This window comes from Ahaetulla prasina, chromosome 1 (assembly GCF_028640845.1).
Source record: "Ahaetulla prasina isolate Xishuangbanna chromosome 1, ASM2864084v1, whole genome shotgun sequence".
NCBI classification, from domain to species: domain Eukaryota; kingdom Metazoa; phylum Chordata; class Lepidosauria; order Squamata; family Colubridae; genus Ahaetulla; species Ahaetulla prasina.
The window spans coordinates 53,167,740-53,193,995 of record NC_080539.1 but is presented as its reverse complement, the minus strand read 5'-3'; the positions used below and the strand labels follow the sequence as shown (position 1 = coordinate 53,193,995).

The following is a 26,256-nucleotide window of genomic DNA, read 5'->3' as shown; positions in this document are numbered from 1 at the left end:
TTCAAAGAATATCTCCCTTATAGCTTCTATAACCATATAATTTCCCCCCCAGGTCTTTCTTACATAAACTCTTTCAAAAATATTCTATTCAAAATACAATACAACACATTTCAATACCGAGAATTACAGTAGCTATTCAAATTTAGTCCTTCCTCGTCAAAATCCAGTATAAATCCAAATACCTAGTCTTTTATGATAGATATAAAACATATAATCAACCCATTTCTTCCAGATCTTCCTCACATATTGTCTTTCAGGGACAGTAATATTTTTGTCTGTTAATAATTCAAAACAACCTCGTTTCAAGGATAATACTTTTGTCTCTTGCCATTTTTTTTGATGCATTAATCTCTGTCTTTCCTTCATTACTCCTTTTGAAAAGTCAGTCACAATATTGCCTAATAATTCCTTATGTCCAAAAATCCACAAATTACTACCATATATTCCATAAGTCCAAAGAGAGAATTCTTGAAAAGCATTAAGCCTGTAAGTTTTTTCAGTTCGGGAGACAGCCTCCTGTAACACAAATTCTGACCTTTCATCCAAACTATTTAAAGGAAACTTCTTTACATCAACTTGTTTATTCACAATCAAATCTTGATATTTATCCAGTTTTGTTTGTATCTCCTCCATTGCATTTAAGTCCTGATCACACTGGTTAATTTCCTCCAAGCCTTGATCCAAAAAGTCCCCATTTTTTATCAGTTCGTATTTTTGAATAATTAAATACATTCTTTCTGTGTAAATCCTGTATAAAGTCACGAATCCATTCTTCTGAAAGAAACTTCATGACAAAGTTCTTGCTGAAAATCCCCTTATGAAATACTTAAACAACGTAATATAATCCACAATCCAACACAATAAGATGAAGTCTCCATTCAGTTTCGATTTCGCAGCAAGGCTATCGGTCTATTTGCAGTTAGTAAACACCATTTTAAAAGAAGGGAAAAAATTTTTTTTTCTCTCTTTAAAAAAAGGAGGAAGTCAGAAAATCAACAATACTTGCAAACCAGTAATTGTTCACTCATGCTTCTTCCGTCTGCTTATAGGAATCCACAAAAAGAAATCAATTGTTAGCAGAACTTGGACACCTTCCTCTTTTCCTGCTTTTGCAGGAGACGCGCTAGATACTGGAGATAGGAGGAATTCAATGGGACTCGACCTTTCGGGACTTTGCATAACAAAAACAAAGCCCCTAGGGGAATCTACCACTCTCCCCCCTGCTCTTTCCCCTGCTCTCTCAACCAGAGAGGGAAAATTAAGTCGGGAACAGCTGTTCGTAGCTGTTTACACCGGCTTTTACCATATCCAGTGCGGAGTGCCATAAATTAGCACCCAGCGAGAAAGGTGGCGCCAAGCGGAAGTCCATAGGGAGTAAATTTGAATGCTCATCATTACATTAGGGTTCTGTAGCAGTTTACTTCCAGGAAGTTTATTTCATATTGTGTATCTAAATGTTTTGCCTCTTTTAACAATCCTTGTGAAATATTTTCCTTCAACCCACAGCCATAACAAATAGTGATCACGAGTATTTACATTTTATAGAAATCAATTATTTTTAAAAATGTGTCATCGTTCCAATTTTTCTTTCAACAAGCTAAAATCAATATTTGAAGAAAGAAAGAAAGAAAGAAAGAAAGAAAGAAAGAAAGAAAGAAAGAAAGAAAGAAAGAAGAAAGAAGAAAGAAGAAAGAAGGAAAGAAGGAAGGAACGAATGAAGGAAGGAAGGAAGGAAAGAAGGAAGGAAGGAGGGATTGAAAATCATTCTACTTAAACTTGACCTTGACACCTGGGAATTCTTTATTTGTTGGCAGCAATACGGAAATAGTTTGCTATTTTCTTTTTTGGGGGGTATATTTTTAAACTTTTCATCCCTTCCTTGGAATTTCCTGGTAATTTCCCAGTAAAAGCCTGATTTTTTTTAAGATCAGCTAAAACACTCATTGAAAAGATTTGTTGCAGCATGCATATTGGAAGGAATGACCTGAATAAATTAGAAAGGTTGAGAGATAACAGCAAGAGTTTCAATTCCCCTGCCCTACATCTTGTGTCCTCCAAATGGTTTGGACTTCCATGTGTGCCCAAAGTTTTAAAACATCTGAACCAACAAAAGTTGGGAATGCTTTCCCATGCACTACACTGGGTGTTGGCTTGACTACAACCTTCCTTTCTCAAGGTTGCCATTGGTAGAACTTATGTATTCATTTAACAGCATTGACAAACAACAGAAGCAGAAGATTGAAGTAATGTCAGGAAGGAATGGAAATGGTTAGAGAATGAGGAGGAGCTGTTCAAAGAAACACCATTTTGAACAATTAAATACACATTACTCCATTTTAGTGCTGAAGACTTACAACAGAGATGACTCACATATATAGACTGTCCTCATCTCTCTTGTCATCCTAGCAAGGAACAGGATGATAAGCCTGTTAATAATTATAAATTTGTGGCCTTTTGAGTTCACTTCACTTTGTTGCAAGGAAGAGATGGCTTTTGAAAAGCCAGAGCTGACATATTGAAAAGTTTAAAGCATTGACGTGTGCCATGTTTTACTCATGGTTAGATGGATAGGACAGTTTGTTCCAGTTGTTATACCTATTATGTAGACAAACATGGAGTTATGTTTACCACCAGCAGAAGTGAGAAAAAAGAGGCATCTCAACCACACTTCCTCAAACACTGTTTCAATGTATATCCCCTTTGCTAGCTGTTAATCTATGACATTAATATCTTTGATCGGTATTTTACAATCTTGGCTCATATGTTATTTTAAAAATGGTTTGCTTCTCCCGTTATCTCCATCATTGATTTTGCTGATTGGCATTAATGAGTGCAACTAAATCAGGACCTATGATCTGATCCAGATTTCTTTTTTTTAATATCTAGCAGTACTTTTTTATTTTATTTTTTTGTAAAGCGCTGAGAGATTTTGATATTTTGATGGTTCATCAAATCAGATAATTATATCAATAATATAATCTTCAGTTTGTTTCTTGGGAAAGTTCCATGTTGTAGATCAAGTCATCTGTTATCAATCAATGGCTTTACAAAATGCGAGCAATTTTGTGGTACTGTTCGAGAAATCCAGAGCTTGTACTATCTGGTATGTTCGATGAGAAAGGTGAAATTATGCTACAAAAAAATAAAAAAGGAATGCCAAACACATGATCCATTGTTCCTCCTCTTGGGATGGGCCTCCAGATGTTTCTGAAGGACAACTCCCAGCAGCCCTAGATGGGGATGGTGGGAGTTGTCATTCAGCAACATTTGATGAGTTGCACTTCCCCTAAACTTGCTGTAAGGAATGAGCTCTATAGGCCCAGCAACTGAGTTTCAGACTCATTGAAAGCTTAGTCTATGGCTTTCTTGTTTCTTTATATTCTGTGGTTCAATATTCTGACATACTAGATGCTGGCATTTTGAAAACTATCTGTTTTAGCATGTTAAGGTAACGGCTGCATGGCTCCACCTTTGTTTGGTCAGGTGTCAGCTCACTAACATGAATTAAAGCTCTATTCATTATGCCATTTCTTTTTACATAGTTAGCACCTCTATTTGATTTTTTTTTTTACAGAACCTCCAGTAATCTCACTGAAAATATTCCCTCTTCCAGTTAATAAGTACTTTGGTATGGTATTGTCCTTTTCCTGTGAAAGACATTGATGATTGTATTTCCCTGACATAACAGTCGATTAGCCATCTTGTCAGTACATGCAGAGATATAAACATTTCTGAACTCTGAGCATTCCACTGTGTGAGCAAGATATGAATGATAGACAGCTGCACCAATCTTTTCCATCTATAAATCATTTTGCAGATATTATAAAACAAGGAGCCTTCCTGATTGGATGAAAAAGAAATGAGAGTGAGTAAATATTTGGGTGACTGCCTTTACAATAGTAACTTTAGTATTATATTATTTGTTCTTTGGAGGGTTGGAGTAGTGGAAAGTTTGCTGGCCAAGCACGTCAACTATGCTGTCAATCAAAGCTGATTTTTACACCCATCTGCAGGTCCTTTCCTCTCTGTACTGGAACATGTGAAGGTCCTGGAACTGACAAGGAAAAAAAAAGACAGACAGACAAGAAAACAAGTTATTTTTGGTTTTCTCTCTCTCTCTCCCTCTCCCCAAATCTATTTCTCTGCTGAAAATAGACCTAAAAATCTAAAATCTAATTCGATGACCAAATGATTGCTTGAATACAGGAACTGAAAATAGTTGATTTTTGCTTTTTATTTCCCATATATTTTTATAATGTGTAGACATGTTTCTCTTTTCAGGGTCAGTTTGACCCTAAAAAGGGTCAGGGGCTGCTTGTAACCATTAGCTATCTAGAAAAGAAAATGACTAATTCAACTATTCAACAAGGTCAAAACAGATCATGTGATTCATTTCTCTCATTCTCACAAATACTTTTTTTCTTTCTCCCTTACTGCCAACAACTCCGGCTGATGCCACGTAGAAATACAACATTCAAATACAGTCTACAACACCTAATATGTGTAGTCCAAGAATGCAGAAAATTACCACATTACAAAGAGATCCAGGGATTTTAGCATTGCAGTATGCATATAAGATAATAAAAGAAAGAGCATTATTTGGGAGTATTTTCTCTCTTTATATTTACTAGATCAGAAAGTTAAAGTGTTCAATACAAACTTCTTTATCACCACTTCTTACTGTGTTCCCTTGTGATAAGAGCTTGAGAACTGCCCGTACTTGGGTTGACTATTATGATACAGTGGAGAAAAGTTCAGTTCATCCATTCTAGGACTCTGTGTATCTTTCTTAGTTTAAATGGCCATTAGTGTGTCTTAGCACCACATGTAACCAGCTGCTCATTTAATGATTTTGGGTGCAGTTAATCATTACCTTTAATGTCCCTTTGATCATGTAAAGCTATTGCAGTTTGCTTTGTGAGTTCATAAATATTTACAGGAGTCACAAGTTTCTTGCTCTGTTATCAACCCATCCCTGGCTTATTATTGATAAGCACCTGCTTGAAGTGAGTTTGCTTCTAAGTGATCTATGCTTGAAGGAAGTTATCTGATTCACAAAGTGGTTGTTGAGTTTACATTCAATGCTACTTCACCATTCTATTTCTTTTGTTTACTGAGTTTATTAAGTTGCCAAGGACATCATATGCATTGCTCTGGACATAACTCTACACTACTAATGTACAATTTTATGCCTGATTATCAGATTTGAACCATTTATGACCAGAAAGATTACTATAATCTAAAAGCAATATAATAAACCATGGATGTGTGGTCAAGAATCTTGCAGTGTTTGTTCATTGTGCTATGCACTTTATTTGCTTGTCCAGTGCAACAAACATGATGTTTGAATACTTCTCATTATTATTTTTTTCAAATAACATGTATTAAATAATAGTCATCAGAACAAGAAGCAGATTTCTCTTCTTTCTAGTTGTTACAATACAATCCCTTTCATGGGATATCATTGTCAGTGCAGTTCTCATCAGTGTGTATATAAAGTTAAGAATCTTTGCCTATTATCTTTTATTTTACTTATGCTTATATTGAAGTATACTTGCTATTCTTTTTCCTATTCATCCAAATTGAAGAACTTTCTCAAATACGCCATAATTCTCTGTTTTATCACCCTGACTAATTTAATCATTCCTATTTCTAACTCAATGAGGTCATGAAGAGTCGGACATAACTTAGCAATTGAATAAAAACAACAACATTCCTCACTTCAGATCACTGAGTTGCAAGTTAAAGATGACTGTCTATATAGCATTTTAACCTATTTCCTGATGCTAAATTAGACTGGTGATGATTTTTTTTCAAAAGTTTTTCAACAATCTATATATACAGTGTCTAGTAAATCTCTCTTCATTTAATATTTTGCAAAATTTTATTAGTTTTTTTTCAGAAGATACTTCATTACAAATGTTACTTTTGAATGCAACACCTACCCTATTGTTATCCATAAAATATGATATTCCAAGTATGATTGTCTGTAATAGCTTGTAGATGCCCATGGTTTTTCCTTGTATATAGTAATCATTATGCTATATCTAGTAAAAGTCTCACAAATCTTAGTAATTAATTTGTTGGTGGCACTGACACAACCAAAGAAGATGACTTAATGTGCTTAATATTCTAAAAGATTTAATTACAAAACTCTACCAAAAGGTTTACAAGCAAATGCATTTAAAACTTTGTCTCATTTTATCATTCTTATAGGAACATATAATTTTTCGTATTTCTTACTCAAATGAATTGTTATTGTGAATTGGCAACTCTGCTTAAGTATCAATGTTTATGTCCTCTCCACGGAATGGAGTACATAGAGTACCCAGAGTACATACTCTGACCTAGTGAGTACTTCAGTTTGATGAAATCTCTTACTATCAGACAGCAATATCCTGGCCAATTGTGACACTATATAAGCTCTGAGGGAAGAGAAAATGAGACTGAATGAGACTGACGTTTATGGGAAAGCATTCTGTTGTGTTTCCATATGAGAAGATGTCTTTAGATAGTTTACATAACTGGAAGCAAAGTGGTAAATAGTTAAATCGGAATAGTATAAGAATAGGCTGAAATACTAATTTATTGAGCTGTAGGAATTAACTGCCTGAATTGTTTGTAGTTTTCCCAGTGGGAATTTAGGAGAAGTAGCAGCAAATCTTTATTTTAATCCATAGGAAAATATGACTTTTCAAAGGAAAACAATCCTCTATTTTCATTATTATCGACAAATGCAAACAGAGAGAAATTGAAGTTTTTGGAAGTTTTCTCCTTCAGATTTTTTTTTTATTTGCATTTATATCCCGCCCTTCTCCGAAGACTCAGGGCGGCTTACACTATGTTAAGCAATAGTCTTCATCCATTTGTATATTATATACAAAGTCAACTTATTGCCCCCAACAATTTGGGTCCTCATTTTACCTACCTTATAAAGAATGGAAGGCTGAGTCAACCTTGGGCCTGGTGGGACTTGAACCTGCAGTAATTGCAAGCAGCTGTGTTAATAACAGACTGTCTTAGCAGTCTGAGCCACCAGAGGCCCAGGGATGAGGGAAGATAGTTCTCTACAGATGTGACAGTAATGTCTCCCTCTCTTTACTTTGAGGATAGTAGCTTGAGAGAACCAGGATTATGCTCATTCATTTATTCTGCATTTTGTGGCAGAAGCTCAGACAACAAACAATTAAATTACAATAAAACAACACTGACATTCATATCATCTGTTATACTACTATTCTTATTGATAGGATATTTCTCCCCAAAATATTCATTGGAATCTGTCTCCCACAGCGAAGGGACACAGGGCAGAAAACATCCTGCAACCAAGAAGGTTCCACATCCATTTGTGACCCTGAGGAGACTCCAAGTGGTATCAACTGCTGCCTAAAAGAATGCAAATGACCATCTGTCTGCAAGGAATATAAATCCCCACAATCCAGTCAGAACTGGAGAAGCTTCTTGAATGAGAAGTGAAACATCTTCAAAACAAAAAACAAGGAAGTCCAGTTGCCTCCAGAAAAAGCATCTTTGGGATATATGCATAACTGCCATTGGGCCCATACCACAGATCATTCAAAAGTGTGACCAGTTCTGTTTCCATTTGAATTCTGATCTACTTTTTTGGCAAGATGGTGGGGAAACCTGTAGTTATTGTTAGTTCTGGTACATCTTTCTGTTAAGATGAGGGTGGTTCCATCTGTGTGGTTAGTGGGAGAGGCAGATATGGCGGAGGGGGGGGCGTATCGAGAGTTGGGAGCACGTGTTTGATGTCTGAAAGCGATCACGTGCTCCGGCCCCTCAGTTCCTACCCGTTCCTCGGGCGGCCATGATCCTCAGAGCTTGGATCTTCGGTTGATGTTATGTAATGCCCGGTCCGTGGCTAATAAAGCTCCCCTGATTTGCGATCTTATTCAGGGGGAGTCCGCAGACCTTATGGGCATTACAGAGACCTGGTTGGGTCCAGAGGGGGGGGGGTTCCCCTTGTTGAGCTGTTTTCTCCAGGTTTCCGAGCATTTCATCAGCCGAGGGCCCAAGGTAGGGGTGGGGGGGTGGCGGTTGTCATTAAGGAAGATCTAGAGCCGGGAGGCCACTGTTCCTCAGATTGCCAGCTGTGAATCCCTCTATGTGAGGTGGGGCCATAGGAATCAGTTGGGCTTCTTGATCGCGTACCTGGCTCCTTGCTGCGTGACCACAGCCCTGCCCGAGCTGTTGGAGGTACTTGCCGCTGTGGCGGTTGAGACCCCCAGACTTATAGTCATGGGGGATTTCAACCTACCATCAGCTGGCTTGTTATCGACTGCAGCTCAGGAGTTCCAGGCTTCCATGATGGCCTTGGACCTGATTCGAGTAAATGATGGCCTACGCACATGGGGGGAGGCACGCTGGATCTGATTTATATCTCTGGACAGTGGTTAAATGATCTGGAATTAGATGATTTAGTAACAGAACCAATGTCATGGTCCGATCATTTTCTCCTTTGCCTAGACTTCCGAACCGCCACTCACCATCTCAGGGAGACGGAACTTATACGTTGGTTCCGTCCCAGGCGCCTGATGGACCCCGAGAGGTTCCTGACGGAGCTTGGGCCATTCCCTGAGGATCTGGCCCACGACACGACTGAGGCTGGGGCCTTGGACCGTGTCGTGCCTTTGCGGCCTCTGACCCGGCGCAGATCTCGTCCGGCCCCTTGGTTCTCCAAGGGGCTGAGGGAGATGAAACGCCGGAGAAGACGCCTAGAGAGCACCTGGAGGTCCAGTCGTTCCGAAGCTGATCGGACACTAGTTAGGTCCTATTCTAGCACCTACCTAGTGGCAATAAGGGAGGCGAGGTGTTCCTACGCCTCCACCCTCATTGCGTCGGCAGATAACCACCCGGCCGCCCTGTTTTGGGTGACCCGCTCCCTCCTTCATCAGGAATGGAATGGAATGGAATGGAATGCAATGGAATGCAATGGAATGCAATGGAATAGAACAGAATTCAAAATTCAGAATTTAAAATAGAATAGAATAGAACAGAATAAAATTCAGAATTCAGTATTCAGAATAGAATTCAGAATTCAGAAATCTGAATAAGAATAGAATTCAGAACTAAGAATAGAATATAAAAGAATGGAATGGAATGGAATAGAAAGGAATAGAATAGAAATCCGAATTCCGAATTCTCTTTAGGAATATAATAGAATTCAAAATTCAAAATTCAGAATTGAATAAAATTCAAAATTCAAAATTTGGACTTCAAAATTCAGAGTTCAGAATTCAGAATAGAATTCAGAATTCAGATACGAGAATACAGTATTCAGAATTGAATTAAAAAAAAAATCAGAAGTCAGAAAACTGAATAGGAATAGAATTCAGAATTCAGTATAGAATATAATAGAATGGAATGGAATGGAATGGAATAGAGCAGAATTCAGGATTCTCTTTTGGAAAATAGGATAGAATAGAACAGAATAGAATAGAATAGAACAGAACAGAACAGAACAGATTAGAATAGAATAGAATAGAATAGAATAGAATAGGATAGAATAGAATAGAATAAAATTCAGAAATCAGAATTCAAAATAGAATAGAATAGAATAGAAAACAATTGAGAATTCAAAATTCAGAACTCTGAAAAGGAACAGAATAAAATTCAGAATTCTATATTCGGAATAGAGTTCAGAATTCAGAATTCAGAAATCTGAATAAGAATAGAATTCAGAATTCAGAAATCTGAATAAGAATAGAATTCAGAATTCAGAATAAGAATAGAATTCAGAATGAAGAATTCTCTTTAGGAATATAATAGAATTCAAAATTCAAAATTCTGGAATGGAATGGAATATAAAGGAATAGAATAGAATTCCGAATTCCAAATTCCGAATTCTCTTTAGGAATATAATAGAATTAAAAATTAAAAATTCTGAATTCTGAATTCAAAATTCAGAGTTCAGAATTCAGAATAGAATTCAGAATTCAGATACGAGAATACAGTATTCAGAATTGAATTAAAAAAAAAATCAGAAGTCAGAAAACTGAATAGGAATAGAATTCAGAATTCAGTATAGAATATAATAGAATGGAATGGAATGGAATGGAATAGAGCAGAATTCAGGATTCTCTTTTGGAAAATAGGATAGAATAGAACAGAATAGAATAGAATAGAACAGAACAGAACAGAACAGATTAGAATAGAATAGAATAGAATAGAATAGAATAGGATAGAATAGAATAGAATAAAATTCAGAAATCAGAATTCAAAATAGAATAGAATAGAATAGAAAACAATTGAGAATTCAAAATTCAGAACTCTGAAAAGGAACAGAATAAAATTCAGAATTCTATATTCGGAATAGAGTTCAGAATTCAGAAATCTGAATAAGAATAGAATTCAGAATTCAGAAATCTGAATAAGAATAGAATTCAGAATTCAGAATAAGAATAGAATTCAGAATGAAGAATTCTCTTTAGGAATATAATAGAATTCAAAATTCAAAATTCTGGAATGGAATGGAATATAAAGGAATAGAATAGAATTCCGAATTCCAAATTCCGAATTCTCTTTAGGAATATAATAGAATTAAAAATTAAAAATTCTGAATTCTGAATTCAAAATTCAGAGTTCAGAATTCAGAATAGAATTCAGAATTCAGATACTAGAATACAGTATTCAGAATTGAATTCAAAATAGGAATAGAATTCAGAATTCAGGATAGAATATAATAGAATGGAATGGAATGGAATGGAATGGAATGGAATAGATTAGAATAGAATTCAGAATTCAAAATTCAGAATTCAGAATTCAGAATAGGAATAGGAATAGGATTAGAAGAGAATTCAGAAATCAGAATTCCAAATTCCACATAGAATAGAATTCAGAATTCAGAAATCTGAATAAGAATAGAATTCAATAATCAGAAATCTTAATTGGAAAAGAATTCAGAATTTAGAATAGAATAGAATAGAATGGAATAGAATGGAATAGAATGGAATAGAATAGAATTCAGAATTCTGTATTGAGAATAGAATTCAGTAATTAGAAATCTGAGTAGGAATAGAATTCGTAATTCATAATAGAATATAACAGAATGGAATGGGATGGAATGGAATAAAATAGAATTCAGAATTCTGATTAGAAATATAATAGAATTCAAAATTAAGAATTCAGAATAGAATAACATTCAGAATTCAGAATAGGAAAAGGAATAGAATAAAATTCAGAATTCAGAGTTCAGTATTCAGAATAGAATTCAGAATTCAGGAATCTGAATAAGAATAGAATAAAGAATTCAGAAATCTGAATAGGATTAGAAATCAGAAATCAGAAATCAGAAATCAGAAAAGGAATAGAATTCGTAATTCATAATAGAGTATAACAGAATGGAATAAAATAGAATTCAGAATTCTGATTAGAAATATAATAGAATTATATAAAATTAAGAATTCAGAATAGAATAAAATTCAGAATTCAGAATAGGAATAGAAATAGAAGAGGTGCGGGATGACCTGACACCTTTGCAGGGACGTGCCGAGGAGTTTAGTGGTTATCTATACGATAAAATCGCTCAGCTCCGGGATGGTCTGGACCGAAATTGGGATGATCCAAGTTGAGTCTGTTTGGGATGAGTTTGACCCTGTGGCTCCCGAGGACATGGACAGGTTGTTGGGGAGGCTTCACGCCACTACATGTTTACTGGACCCGTGTCCTTCCTGGCTGGTACTGGCCACTCAGGAGGTGACACGAGGCTGGCTCCAGAGGATTGTTAACGCTTCTTTGTTGGAAGGGGTTTTCCCTGCCGCCTTGAAGGAGGCGGTGGTTAGACCCCTCCTCAAGAAGCCCTCTTTGGATCCAGCTATTTTGGGTAATTACCGTCCAGTCTCCAACCTTCGCTTTGTTGCGAAGGTTGTAGAGAGTGCTGTGGCGCGACAGCTACCCCAATACCTGGATGAAGCCGTCTATCTAGACCCGTTCCAGTCCGGCTTCTGACCCGGATACAGCACGGAGACAGCTTTGGTCGCATTGGTGGATGATCTCTGGAGGGCCAGGGACAGGGGTTATTCCTCTGCCCTGGTCCTATTAGACCTCTCAGCGGCTTTTGATACCATCGACCATGGTATCTTGCTGCACTGGTTGGGGGGATTGGGAGTGGGAGGCACCGTGTATCGGTGGTTCTCCTCCTATCTCTCCGACCGGTCGCAGACGGTGTTGACAGGGGGGCAGAGGTCGACCGCGAGGTGCCTCACTTGTGGGGTGCCGCAGGGGTCGATCCTCTCGCCCCTTCTGTTCAACATCTATATAAAGCCATTGGGTGAGATCATCATTGGCTTCGGGGTGAGATACCAGCAGTACGCTGATGACACCCAGCTGTACTTTTCCACCCCGGGCCACCCCAATGAAGTTGTTGAAGTGCTGTTCCCGTGTTTGGAAGCCGTACGGGTCTGGATGGGGAGAAACAGGCTCAAGCTTAATCCCTTCAAGACGGAGTGGCTGTGGATGCCGGCATCCCGATTCAGTCAGCTGCAGCCGCAGCTGACTGTTGGAGGTGAGTTATTGGCCCCAAAGGATAGGGTGCGCAACTTAGGTGTCCTCCTGGATGAACGGCTGTCGTTTGAAGATCATTTGACGGCCGTCTCCAGGAGGGCCTTCCACCAGGTGCGCCTGGTTTGGCAGTTGCGCCCCTTCCTTGATCAGGATGCCTTGTGCACAGTCACTCATGCGCTCGTTACCTCTCGCTTGGATTATTGTAATGCTCTCTACATGGGGCTCCCGTTGAGGTGCACTCGGAGGCTTCAGTTAGTCCAGAATGCAGCTGCGCGGGTGATAGAGGGAGCTATGCGTAGCTCCCACATAACACCGCTCCTGCGCAGACTGCACTGGCTACCTGTGGCCTTTCGAGTGCACTTTAAGGTTTTGGTTACGACCTTTAAAGCGCTCCATGGCTTAGGGCCTGGGTACTTACGGGACCGCCTGCTGTTACCGCATGCCTCCCACCGACCCGTACGCTCTCACAGAGAGGGACTTCTCAGGGTGCCGTCCGCCAAACAATGTCGGCTGGCGGCCCCCAGGGGAAGGTTCTTCTCTGTGGGGGCTCCCACACTCTGGAACGAGCTTCCCCCGGGTTTACGCCAAATTCCTGACCTTCGAACCTTTCGCCGCGAACTGAAGACACATCTTTTCACTCGCGCGGGGCTGGCTTAAGTTTTATCGATTTTAAATTTCTTATTACTAATTTTAAATGGGGTTTTAGTTTTTTATATATTTTAAAGTTTTTAGGCTAATTATAATAAGTTTTTTAACTTGCATTTTAAATTGTATATTGTATTGTTTGTTTTTTTTACTTTTGCCTGTACACCGCCCTGAGTCCTTCGGGAGAAGGGCGGTATAAAAATCAAATAAATAAATAAATAAAAAATAAATAAGAAATCCAGGGTAACTGCAAACCATTGAAGAAATAATGAGACAATAAAATGCTGTTGATATAAATATGCCCTTGTCCTCTTTAAAACTAAGACAATTTGAAAAACCTTACATCCCATCCAGAAATATATTTGAAAGCAACTTCTTTTCCACTAATCTGAATGGGATGATAAGGCATAAGATAAATGTATTTAAAACATTTGTAAAATTGCCCATCTTCTAGCCAGCTCTGTATGGCTCCCAATCAAATCTGATGTCATGTATCTACAAACTGTACAAATGATGAAGGTCTATAGGCATTACATTATTTTTACAGCTGTTTGTTTGAGACATGGATTTACTGTATATTATCAAACACTTCTTAATGTGTGTGCTCATATATCTGTTGCTATAAGCCATGAAAAGGAAACTGAATTATATGCATTTCTCATTTCCTGTGAGATTTTGAGAGGAAATGAGTGCTAGTGATGTTCTCTGGAAACCTTTGTAGAGGATTAAACAAAGTGCAGAAAAAACCAAAAGTTTAAGAATTATTGGCCTTGATTGCGGCTGCTAAATCGATACTGGTGTAACTGACTTCCTGGACTGTCTGCTGGGGGTGGGGTGGCTGGGTACATTTTAACTACAACATTTGCTTAAGAGAGTCATATTTAATTCAGCTTTCCTTCCCATAAAGTCTCCATCCATTATAGCCAATGATGAATGCTGATTAGGAACTGAAGGAATTTGAATGACAACATCTCAGGAAGACCTTACATTGGGGAAGACTCATTTAACAAGCAGAGATGGATTTGATTTCCACTTCTCCTGCAAGCTACAAGTTCTCCTAGATTGCTACAAGTTCCAGCTTGATAATTTGTCACTGAGAACTCTGCTTTCTTCCCATGTGTATGTTGCCAGGAGGGGGCTGGACTCTGCCAAGGCCAAGGCAATAGTCATATGTAAACAAATAAAACCTTACTGTTTATATTTTGATCAAGAGTCTTTTTGGCTTAGCAGTAGCTGCGTCAGCAATTGCCATGTAAGCTCAAAAATCTTTGAAGAGGTTTTAGAAAAATTCTCAAAGGGGTTGTAGTTGTGGTTGGTGGTGGAAAACTGACTTTAAAACCATCAGTACCCTTCAAACCATGTAGTACTATGAACTTATTTCTTGGCTACCAGTTATCTTTTGGGACTACTTGGTTTGCTTAGAATTAATTAATATTTGTGAGAATCTTTGCTGCTAGCCCAATGTTCTGTATTGAGGGCTAGAAGTTTGCCATTATTACCAGAGCTATCATGCTGTTTTCCAATCTTTAGTATCCCTCCAGATGTGCTGAACTAATCACATTTCCAAAAATGAACATCTTATTTTGCAGATACCTGTAATAATTAATTAATGAAACTAAATGATACTCAAAGAGAAAGATGATAATATCAGATATTTGCCTAGATGTTACTTCCATGAACTGTTGAAAAGGTCTACTTATTAATTCTGAGCTCTATAGAGTCAATTTCCACAAATTACTTTCCCAAATGGCTTTATTGTTATTTAATGACCCTGTTAGAAAAATATGATATGCTTTGGAAATAAATCATTCCAACTGTACAGTAAGATTTTGCCTGGAACATACCTAAATGCAAAAGCATAATGAAAGACCATTATTGCAAAGCAGATTACATGAAGCATGCTGGTCTTGTGCCATGTGTTGTGATGTGGGACCAGCAACTCATCTAAGTATAATTAGCTGGTTCATGAAGCACAAAATGCAACACACATTGATCAACCATGAGTGCAAGTGTGGAAAGAACCAGGATATTTTGAAAAGTAGGCAGCTGAATGCATCTTTGGAGATTACCTTTTTGGAATTCAAGGGATAATTAGATTGGACCCACAGCAGCAGAAAGCTTGCAAAGGGAGTGAGGATAATGACTGGCTGTTTTGCAGATGTTCAGTCATCTCATCTTATACATTAGGACTAGAGCTAACTCAAAGTCATTCAGTAATTAGCTTTGGTAAGAAATTGTCTCCCATCATCCTGAACTGATCAGTGCTAGGACAGACCATGGATGACTCGAGTAATTTATATATTGATTGTTTTTCCTATTTAAAATATATTTTCATGACAAAACAAGGGCCAATACACAATTTTGCTTGTGCAAAATAAGCACACACTTATAAAAGTTGAGGAGTGTCAAAGAAAAAAATATTGTTAAATGTTAAAGCTCAGTATTGATCAATTAATTAATACTTCATCCATAGACAGCAGTGTTCCCATTGAATGGTTCATTTCCCTGGGTTTGTGATTTCATTTTGTGTTGCATGTGATTCCTCCCCTCTTCCCACACCAGAAGGAATGAGGCTGAACTCTGGAAATCCTTCATCTATGTCTTTGATGGATTGATTCACTGATACATCGCACCTTCTAGAATTTTAAACAGGCAATGTATTCACTGTGATTCTATCTAGAGAAAAATAACACATCTTAAATAATTCATTGCCAAGTGTAGGGAGGGAGTGGCAATATGTCAATGCTGGTGGTGGTACTGAAGATAGTGATAGCGCTGGAAATTTTTTCTGGTTTCTCCCTGCAGCAGTTTTCTGATGAATATCCTACCTACCCCCATTCAAGCTAATAATGTGTTTGAGTGTATTTTTGGAACAGACAATATATTTCCACTTTTTTCTCATTTTCCATTCTCATAGTTCTGATTCTTGGTTTAGCTTGAAATAAAAAGTAATGATCTCTCTCATGATAAACCAAAGAAATGGGGGTAAGATTTATGTTATGGGACGCTTCTCCAGAAGGCAGGATGAGATATTTTTCAACAGTCTCTGACTCTATGTGTCCACCAGCCAAAGCCAGAGGTTAACTTTTCTGTGTCTCCTCATATCAAGAGGATATGTCAATTGGTTTATCTACTTCCCCAGAAATCTCACAATAACAGTATGGAGTGCCTTATGATATTTTTATTCGTGTCCAAGGACTAGCAAAGCTATGAAGGTAGCTCTGAGAGTTATAGCTTTTCTGCCTTTCCATTTAGAGTCTGCTTGTTGCATTTACTGCCTTTAAACTGTGAAGCTTGTTCATTTTTATTACTCATTTGTTCTTGCATGCAATGATAATAAAATAAAAGAAGAAATCTGCTGATGCAAAATTAATGTCACCACGGGACATGCTTTATGTTGAATCCTCTATTAGCTGCTTATAATTATGAAACGGTGTAGTAGAGAATTTCTTCTTTAGAGAATTTGATATATTATTGAAATATATTTGTCTTGTTTCTTTTTATTCTTTGAATTAATACAAAGATTCACGCCATTTGGAACACAATATAAGCTGCTGGTTTTACAACACAATGTGATTGTTCTCCAGATGTATAGTATGGAATATTGATTCAGGATTCTTGAAATTGTAGTTCAACTTTTTTATATTATCAGATTTCTCTGGAATAAGAGTGAGCAGCCCACAGTCCCCCAAATGTTGATAAACTACTGAAATCTTGCATGGTGAATGATGGTATGATGAATGAAAGCTGGGATGATAGCAAGGAGGGCAGGTTGTCTACTTTTGCTCTAGAAATAATACTATTATTTCTTTGAATCATGCAAAGTTATTGTTAAAATGAGTTATTTAAAATATCTTCCCAAGGCCTGTGCAAATCATCCTGGGAGGCACCTTGTCAAAAGATCTGCACAGGCCTAATTCTTATTTAGTTTTGAAAAAAAAATACTGGAAGATTTCCAAAAGTTAACGTAAACATTTTTTTTGAAGAAATCAACAACTCCATAATTAAATCAGCATCTCATACTTCTGGAATTTTCTAAATAATTACAAAGATTTATGTAAGCATTATGATTCACCATTCATGCCGTTCTATATGGAATTGCTGTTGTCTGAAACCAATGTATGTATTTTGAGCAGAACCAAATATAAATGTCTGTCTGACAGATGGGCGTTAGATTTTTAGCCTGTTGGTGTGTTTGCCACTTTTTCTTTTCTTTCATTCAATCGTGCCTGATTCTCAGAGACTACCAGGACAAATCCCTGAAGTTTTCTTGGTGACATTTGCAGAATGTCACCAAGCAATGTCAACAGGTTTGTGATTGCTTTGCCATCTCTTGGTTTCTAGTCTGATACCTTAATTTTAATATCAAGAAAACATTTTTTAGCATGTTAGTGTTTTTGCAACCTTGTTTATTTAATTTGCTTATATGCTGCCATGTCCTGAAGTCTCTGAGCAGCTAACAAAAATATCATGAAGTCTCCCTTCAAAAAACAAACAAAAAACCACCAAAAAACAAAAAGAACAAACCCCTTAGAAATACGTCATGCACACATCAAATAAACCAAATACAATATCAGAGCTGTACACTAAGGGGAAAAACATTCAAAAACTTGCATCCACCAGATTCAAAGCTTATATTATAACCTATTCTCTTCCTATACTTTATGGCAGCAGTTCCCAATTTTTCCAACTTTGTGGACTGGCAGCAGTGGGAAGGAGAGGGGATGGTGCGCTGGCCCGTCACTTGCACGTCCACCACTTACATGGTCGACCTCTTGCATAGCCCAGGCAGTGCACTGGAGGTTGGGGACCCCTACTTTATGGAATAGCCAATTGATCCTAATTGATCTCCTGAAACCCAGAAGGTAAGGGAAAAACCTGTTGTGACCCAGGCCCAAGTAGGTAGTAGTAAACACAATCAGTTCAAAAGCAAACAGACTTTATTAGAACAGCTGAGAATTAACTCATTCTCAGCATAGTCCAAACTAAATCAAAGCAAATTCTTCATAACACAATTCTTCAGTCTTATCACCAACCTTGGTCTTATTAGACAAACTGCCAAAGGCTTTTCTTGGCAAAAGTTCAAAAGCAGAAGACGTCAACAAGAAATAAACACAGCAAGACAAGAAGCAATTCCATCAATGTTGTTTTCCGGCAAAGAGCCCAAATGCTGCTGATCTTTTGCTGATTTCAACGGATTGTGGGTTTGGCATTTCAGCCCCCTCTCTCCGTCTGTGATGAGGATAGGGATGAAGTGGCTAAGTCTGCGGGCCTAGAACTTGCTTAACATCTATGCCGGCTTGGGATGTACACTTTCTGCTGCCTTGAACTTGACATTTTCATGAGATATTCGTCCACCGACCTATTACAACTGCGGGGTTCCCCCGCCTCGCAGGAATGGCCCTCCAAGTTATCGAGGGCCTACCTCAACGAAGGGTTTTGGGACCCAGAGAGGTGGCATGCTGCTAAGAAGAATGTATGGGGTTTTTTAAATAGATTTTTAAACAAGGGTTTTTAAAGGGGAGGGATAAGGCGGGTGGGGGAGAACCCGTCGGGAGGATCCAGTCCCGTGCCAGTTCGCGGCATTACTACATCTGGTCTGAAGGCAGGGGGGGAGGGGTTTGTTCCAGGATTAGAGGGTGGTTCAATCTGTACGGTAAGTGGGAGAGGCAGATATGGCGGAGGGGGGGGCCGTATCGAGTTTGGGGGGCACGTGCGCGATGTCTAAAAGCGATCACGTGCTCCGGCCCCTTAGTCCCTACCCCTTCCTCGGGCCGTGATCCTCAGAGCCTGGATCTTGGCTGATGTTATGTAATGCCGGTCCGTGGAAAATAAAGCCCCCTTGATCTGTGATCTTATTCAGGGGGAGGCCGCGGACCTTATGGGCATTACGGAGACCTGGTTGGGGCCAGAGGGGGGGGTCCCCCTCGTTGAACTATGCCCCCCAGGTTTCCGAGCATTCCATCAGCCGAGGGCCCAGGGTAGGGGTGGAGGGGTGGCGGTTGTCATTAAGGAAGATCTAGAGCCGAGGGAGGCCACTGTTCCTCAGATTGCCGGCTGTGAATCCCTTTATGTGAGGTGGGGCCATAGGAATCAGTTGGGCTTGTTGATCGCGTACCTGGCTCCTTGCTGCGTGACCACAGCCCTGCCCGAGCTGCTGGAGTTATTGGCCACTGTGGCAGTTGAGACCCCCAGACTTATAGTTATGGGGGTTTCCACCTTCCCACCAGTTGGCTTACCATCGACTGCAGCCCGGGAGTTCCAGGCTTCCATGACGGCCTTGGACCTGATACGAGTAAATGATGGCCCTACGCACATGGGGGGAGGCACGCTGGATCTGATTTATATCTCTGGTCAGTGGTTAAATGATCTGATATTAGACGATTTAGTAACAGAACCAATGTCATGGTCTGATCATTTCTCCTTCGCCTAGACTTCGAACCGCCGCCCACCATCGCAGGGAGGCGGAGCCTCTCGTTGGTTCCGTCCCAGGCGCCTGATGGACCCTGAGAGGTTCCTGACGGAGCTTGGGCCATTCCTGAGGATCTGGCCCGCGGCACGACTGAGGAACTAGTTGCGGCCTGGGAACAGGCCGCGGCTGGGGCCTTGGACCGTGTCGTGCCTTTGCGGCCTCTGACCCGGCGCAGATCTCGACCGGCCCCTTGGTTCTCCGAGGGGCTGAGAGAGATGAAACGCCGGAGAAGACGCCTAGAGAGCACTTGGAGGTCCAGTCGTTCCGAAGCTGACCGGACACTAGTTAGGTCCTATTCCAGGACCTACCTAGTGGCAATGAGGGAGGCGAGGCGTTCCTACGCCTCCGCCCTCATTGCGTCGGCAGATAACCGCCCGGCCGCCCTGTTTCGGGTGACCCGCTCCCTCCTTCATCAGGAGGTGCGGGATGACCCGTTACAGGGACGTGCCGAGGAGTTTAGTGGTTATCTATACGACAAAATCGCTCAGCTCCGGGATGGTCTGGACCGAAATTGGGATGATCCAAGCGAGGGAGAGGAGGCACGTCTTGTTGAGCCTGTTTGGGATGGGTTTGACCCTGTGGCTCCCGAGGACGTGGACAGGTTGTTGGGGAGGCTCCGCGCCACTACATGTTTATTGGATCCGTGTCCTTCCTGGCTGGTGCTGGCTACTCAGGAGGTGACACGAGGCTGGCTCCAGAGGATTATAAATGCTTCTTTGTTGGAAGGGGTTTTCCCTGCCGCCTTGAAAGAGGCGGTGGTGAGACCCCTCCTTAAGAAGCCCTCTTTGGACCTGGCTATTTTGGGAAACTATCGGCCAGTCTCCAACCTTCGCTTTGTTGCAAAGGTTGTAGAGAGTGCTGTGGCGCGTCAGCTACCCCAATACCTGGAAGAATCCGTCTATCTAGACCCGTTCCAGTCCGGCTTCCGACCCGGTTACAGCACGGAGACAGCTTTGGTCGCATTGGTGGATGATCTCTGGAGGGCCAGGGACAGGGGTTATTCCTCTGCCCTGGTCCTATTAGATCTCTCAGCGGCTTTTGATACCATCGACCATGGTATCTTGCTGCGCCGGCTGGGGGGATTGGGAGTGGGAGGCACCGTTTATCGGTGGTTCTCCTCCTATCTCTCCGACCGGTCGCAGACGGTGTTGGCAGGGGGGCAGAGGTCGACCGCGAGGGCCCTCACTTGTGGGGTGCCGCAGGGGTCGATTCTCTCGCCCCTTCTGTTCAACATCTACATGAAGCCGTTGGGTGAGATCATCAGTGGCTTTGGGGTGAAGTACCATCAGTACGCTGATGACACTCAGTTGTACTTCTCCACCCCAGGTCACCCCAATGAAGTTGTCGAAGTGCTGTCCCGGTGCTTGGAAGCCGTACGGGTCTGGATGGGGAGAAACAGGCTCAAGCTCAATCCCTCCAAGACGGAGTGGCTGTGGATGCCGGCATCTCGATTCAGTCAGCTGCAGCTGCAGCTGACTGTTGGAGGCGAGTTATTGGCCCCAAAGGATAGGGTGCGCAACTTAGGTGTCCTCCTGGATGAGCGGCTGTCGTTTGAAGATCATTTGACGGCCGTCTCCAGGGGGGCCTTCCACCAGGTTCGCCTGGTTCGGCAGTTGCGCCCCTTCCTTGATCGGGATGCCTTGTGCACAGTCACTCATGCACTCGTTACCTCTCGCTTGGATTATTGTAATGCTCTCTACATGGGGCTCCCCTTAAGGTGCGCCCGAAGGCTTCAGCTAGTCCAGAATGCAGCTGCGCGGGTGATAGAGGGAGGGTCTCGTACCTCCCATGTAACACCCCTCCTGCGCAGACTGCACTGGCTACCTGTCGCTTTTCGGGTGCACTTTAAGGTTTTGGTTATGACCTTTAAAGCGCTCCATGGCTTAGGGCCTGGGTACTTACGGGACCGCCTACTGTTACCATATGCCTCCCACCGACCCGTACGCTCTCACAGAGAGGGACTTCTCAGGGTGCCGTCCGCCAAGCAATGTCGGCTGGCGGCCCCCAGGGGAAGGTCCTTCTCTGTGGGGGCTCCCACACTCTGGAACGAACTTCCCCCGGGTTTACGCCAAATACCTGACCTTCGGACCTTTCGCCGCGAACTGAAGACGCATCTTTTTATTCGCGCGGGGCTGGCTTAAATTTTACGGATTGTATAGTTTTATTATTAATTTTAAACGGGGTTTTAATTTTTATATATTTTAAAATTTTAGGCAAGTATAATAAGTTTTTTAATTCTGCATTTTATAGGTTATTGTCTAGTCTGTTTTTATTTGCCTGTACACCGCCCTGAGTCCTTCGGGAGAAGGGCGGTATAAAAATCTAATAAATGAATGAATGAAATGAAATGAATGAATCTTTTAAACCTTATGAGAGGGGCCAATCATCTCTTGGCCCTACCTGCTTTAGCTGCTCTTGCCTTCTGGCAGCTCTTCTCATGCGTGCATTAGGAATAGGCTCCTCCTGTTCCTCTGCCTCACTAGTGTCAGCCTCTGGAGGCTCCGGAGTCTGGACATCACTCCCAGATGGCCCTGGCCCCACCACAGCCTCCAATGCAGAACCCTCATCTGAACCTTCCTCAGCCTCCAGGACTGGCCTATGTTCTTACTCAGCCTCATCACTGTCCAACTCCATTGCCAGCTCCGCAGGCTGCTGGTGGACCTCAAAATCAGATTTCCAATGGGGAAGAAATGGCAAAGTAGATGTGTGGCACTCAAAAATTATTGAAGACTAATCAGGTGGTATAGACAGGATCCTTCTATTCCTTATAGAGAAACAAAAATGTGGAAGAAGGCAGTCTAGTAGATAGCCCACTCTGAACTCATGCAGAACTCAAAGATAATAACCAGCACCTTGAATTATACCTGGAAGCAGACTGGTAATCAAGCATTGAGGTCACTTGAGTACATTGAGAAATACCCATTCTTGTCTTGGTTGTCACTGTTTGCCCCAGCTGTAGTTTCCAAATGAGTTTCAAGGGAAGACCCAGTTTGTTTTGTTTCATTTTGTGGAGATATATGATATTCCTTCTAAAACACAATAGCAAGTCCTGCTATGAAAGAAAAATGAAGATTAGGCAAAGGCTATGCCTTTGATACCTTGATGATACCTTGATCATACCTTGATGAACGTATCTTTTCTTTTATGTACACTGAGAGCATATGCACCAAGACAAATTCCTTGTGTGTCCAATCACACTTGGCCAATAAAAATTCTATTCTATTCTATTCTATTCTATTCTATTCTATTCTATTCTATTCTATTCTATTCTATTCTATGTGTTGCTGTCATTTCAGGGTAGTTTTTTCCTTTTCATTTGCAAAAATAGCTTTATCTTATTCTGTGCCAGTCTCTCCTTTAAGCAGCCATTTCTTTTTCCATGCCTGCTGCCTATGAAATTTATTACTTGGCTATAACGTAAGTAGCACTTCCCCTTGGTTGAAACTTGTCATGCAAAAATTTCAGCCCAAGGGATAATGTTCTGTCTCTTTCCTTCCAAAAGGTATTTCAGATTTCTGAAGGTATTTATAAAGTATGTTCAGGGTTTGGGTTTTTTTGTTTTGCTTTTAGCTTTGAGGAGTCAAACATGTGGTTGGGAATTTGGATCTGGCATCCATCAAATGACTTATTATGACATATGCTGAAAATGTAATGTTTAAAAACTCTTTTTGATCTTGCATGCTTGCCAAAGAAGCCCCCCCACTTTGAGAGGATGCTATAGTATCCTTTTGAAATCTTTGAGCAAATTTTTGACTCCGTTTGTTAGGTCTGTGAAGTTTGTTCCAGTGAGTGTGAGAGTATTCAAAAAGGAACTAGACCTTATGAAAATTAGACTGCAAAATGGAACCTTCTGCAGTATTGTGAGGGGTTGCTCTAACAGTGTAAAACCATGCAGTTTGTTTCAGAGACATTGTAAATCCTACTGAGTGTAACTGTGAGTTCTGTTGAGTATAACATGTAAGTAATCTTCATCCTTAACATTCATGGCCATCTGTACTACCTATCAGTAGCTATTAATTATATTATCCCAGATAAAATTTAAAAGCACTCACATTTGTTAAAATACACAGCTGTGTATTAGCCCTATAAATCCTAAGCTATTTTTGAACACTATTCCACTGCCAATAACAAAAAGGAGGAATGACACAAGTTGTTCTTTATTTCAGAGTGCAAAATATCACAAGCCAGGTCTAGATCTTAAGTTTTTGAATACTCTAGATAATGTTTCTCAGTCTTGACAACTTTAAGATATGTGGACTTCAACTCCAAGGATTCCCCAGTCAGCCATGATGACTGGGGAATTCTGAGAGTTGAAGTCCACACAATTTAAAACTTGTCAGGATTGAGAAACATTACTTTAGATAGGTCACAAGGTTCCTATAATGAGGATGGCAGCAATTCCTTTTATATTGCTACCATCAATTTAATCAGGCAAATAAATAAATCAACTCTATTTTGCTTCTTTTTATTTCTAAGAAATTAGGGAAACCTATATAAACACAAATGTGAAAAAACTTTGACTGGCAAAAGACACAGAGCCATATTTGTCTGACTTGGTTTTAACTGGATGGAAGTGTAATACAAAATGTGTATCTAGTTTAAATTCCTCTTGAAATAATATTCATATGAATGAATGAACAGTTTATTAAATTCACAAACAACAGAATAATTTTAGGTCATTCCTTTCCTTCTAAATTGTTGATGACTTTGGACGAGAGTGCACTGGGTGGATATATCCTTTCTATGACAATTATTATGATTCATAGAACAGGCTAATAGCTGGGTTTTTGATCATTAAGGGAGGAAGGAGATTCAGCCTGGTGTAGTGGTTAAAGTATCAGAGTAGAAACCAGGAGATTGTGGATTCTAATTTTGTCTTAGACACAATGGAAACTAGTTGTCCTTGAGTCAATTAACCCAGTGGTGGTATTCAGCCAGTTCTAGCCGGATTGGGCTACCGGATCGGGCAAACCATAGCAGTGGCTGCAGGAAGCTCCACCTACCCACCCGGACGTAAGCAAGTCCCATTTTTGATGCGGAAGGTCCTGCGCATGCGCGCACGCTCACATTTGCAAACCGGTAGCGAAGGTAAGTGAATACCACCCCTGAATTACCCTCGCTCAGCCCTAGAAAGGAGGCGATGGCAAACCACTTCTGAAAAAGCTTGGCAACAAAATTGCAGGAGCTTGTCCTGGCAATCTCAGAGAAGATATATTTTTTGAGGTAGGAAAACCTTTTGCAACCCCTTCCTAAAAAGTGTTAAGAAATTGTTGGTGGTTTTTTTTTTACATATTAAATAGCAGCTCCTAAACAGTTAAAAACACCAAACACTTCCACAGCACCAGCCTTGCCTGTACAAATAATTCCCAATTTACTTTTAAACTCAACTACAATTTCACCATGTTGTCCTCACTATCTGCAGATTTCAGATGCTTTCAGCATGACATTGTCGATCTATTAAACCAGAGGTTTTGAAAAATTTTCAGGCCGAAGAACCTAATCAAAAAGTAAATAGTGACAAATAGACAGCAGAATCTCTCATTAAGAAGCAAAGCTATCTAGTAATAGAAAATTGGTTGTGTTTGAGTGAACTGTTTCCTTTTGCCCACATTCTCTCATGAAATTCCACTAAGTTCTCACGGAACGCTAGGCCCCATGGAGTATTGTTTACTAAATCAAGGGTCTCCAACCTTGGTCACTTTAAGACTTGTGGACTTCAACTCAACTCAAAGCTGGCTGAGGAATTCTGGGAGTTGAAGTGCACAAGTCTTAAAGTGACCAAGGTTGGAGACCCCTGTACTAAATCATTCAATGGGAGAATGAAAGCCATTTGTTCCAAGTATATTGACTATCAGGAGGCAATGTGTGATCTTTTTGGTCCTGTTTGAGAACTTCTCAGATGTACATAGTCAAATGTTATTCTATAAGCATCAACTCACTAAAAATGGATTTGAAATATCTCAAATAAAATGAAACCTGTCACACAGTGTCTTCTATTAATGTACTCAAAAACTCCACACTGGGATATATACTGTGTAAAAATCGAATCATTTCAAGTCCTTTCAGAAGAGATGGCAGTGGAAGTCATGATATAAGTGGGCACAACATAATGTTACAACTATCTAAGTTCTTTTTTTCTGAAGATGGACTGTACAGGCCAGGGGTCTGCAAACTTGGCTCTTTTAAGACTTGTGGACTTCAACTCCCAGAGTTCCTCAGCCAGCAAAGCTGGCTGAGGAACTCTGGGAGTTGAAGTCCACAAGTCTTAAATAGCCAAGTTTGCAGACCCCTGGTATAGACCTTTCTTAAAGATGGTTTCAAGAAGAGCTATTTTTCAAGAAAGGCGCATATACACAATTAAATTATATCAACTTTAGTGGAGTTTGGGATGGTAAAAATAGTTTATTTATAAAATATAAATTATATGTGATCAAACTTTGTGCGAAGAAAGATACTATTCCCAATAATTTCAGTACAAATCACAAGGAGGGGAGAAACAATTAGGCTGTTCAACTGTTATATTTATTCTGTGATACACAACAAAATTAGAATTTGAGGCGGAAAAGGTAACGGTTCTGAATACCAATCATTAAAAAAAAAAATAGCTACAAAACAAT

General features: G+C 40.2%; 1 long non-coding RNA gene across 1 annotated transcript; it reads left to right on the top strand.

The window, feature by feature from the left end:
* The first annotated feature begins 294 nt into the window (after nt 1–294).
* On the top strand, nt 295–8,045 carry LOC131189233 (uncharacterized). The gene is made up of 3 exons (XR_009152954.1): nt 295–3,865; nt 6,217–6,350; nt 7,294–8,045. It is a non-coding gene; the product is annotated as an uncharacterized LOC131189233 (long non-coding RNA).
* Nucleotides 8,046–26,256: the final 18,211 nt, after the last annotated feature.